This window comes from Chrysochloris asiatica, unplaced genomic scaffold (genome assembly GCF_000296735.1).
Source record: "Chrysochloris asiatica unplaced genomic scaffold, ChrAsi1.0 scaffold00064, whole genome shotgun sequence".
Classification (NCBI taxonomy): Eukaryota; Metazoa; Chordata; class Mammalia; order Afrosoricida; family Chrysochloridae; genus Chrysochloris; species Chrysochloris asiatica.
In genome coordinates, this window is record NW_006408582.1 from 1,385,532 (window position 1) to 1,386,953 (window position 1,422).

The window sequence follows — 1,422 nt, forward strand, 5'->3', positions numbered from 1 at the left end:
GGGTGGGGAGGCAGAAGAACAAGATAGATAGGGGAACACTGTGACAGGTTTTCATGGCCTATTGGGACAGAGGGAAATAGTGATGCATACTCAACATTGGAGCAACAGGGCTCTGGGATACAGGGATCTAGATATAGCTTCAAGAGGGTTAATAATACTAAAATCCTTGACTGCCTTATGAATATTAGTTTCCCTTGCCTACTATTGTAAAATAGCACTTGAGTGAGATAGAAAGGAATGTTGGGAAACATGATTAGAGAACATTTGTAAGCCCGTCTTCAGCCTATAACTGATTAGAATACCTAAAAGGGGTTCTACAAGTTGCCCAGTGAAATAGGCCTTGTGCTAAGCCTTTACAGTGTATAGGACCTTAGGTGGAATCCTGAGTCCCATCCAGAACCTTATGAGTTGGGACATTCCCACTAGAAAGGACAAGCAGACTGGAACAGCTACAGTGACAGAAGATACATCTTCAAAGAAAGAGCATCAGGAAAAACCCAAAACAAAAATGTCAGCATGACTGGCTACTACAAAAATAAGCAAGCTGTTTACCAGGAAGACATCAAGGCTAGCAATCAAGTGCCTTCAGGACAAACTCCCCTCTAAGGCTGAAACACATACCAGGCATGTAAGCTTGCTGGCAACCACATTGGTCTACTGGTGAGTGGAAGAGGCAGAAAGGCATCAATGAAGAAATAGGCTAAGTTCAACCCCAGTCCATTGAATCCCTGAATCCCGTTGACCTGGAGATGAGAGAGAGAGAAGAGGAAGGGCTGGTTGGTCCAAAATGTGGTGAGACCTGAGGACACTTGAACCCATGGACAAGGACTTAGCCACAGAGGGCTAGAGCTGGGAGTGAAGCATCCAGCTGATATGAAGTGAGGGGAGATGCACAAGAATACCCAAACTTGCATACAGTACTCTTTTGACCTAGCCTCGATGGCTCAATAATCAGAACTCGACTAGAGGAAGATTGAAAAAAAATTATTAATAATAATAGCTCTGGTAGCGTAGTGGTTACAAATCGGGCTGCAAACAGTAAGGTCAACAGTTCGAAACTACCAGCCGCTCCGCGGGAGAAAGATGAGGCTTTCTACTCCCGTAAGGATTTACACCCTCGTAAACCCTGTATAGGGTCGCTATGGGTCAGAACCGACTCGACGGCACTTAACAACAACAACAATATCTATATCTATATATATATAGATATAAAGGAAACAAAGGTAAATTGCTTCAGTTTGATGAACCTTACCTATACTCACAGCGGTTGTTGTTGTTGTTGTTAAGTGCCTTTGAGTCGGGTCCGACCCATAGCGACCCTGTACAGGGTTTCCCAGGGTGTAAATCTTTACGGGAGTAGAAAGCCTCATCTTTCTCCCGTGGAGTGGCTGGTAGTTTCGAACCACTGACCTTAAGGTTCGC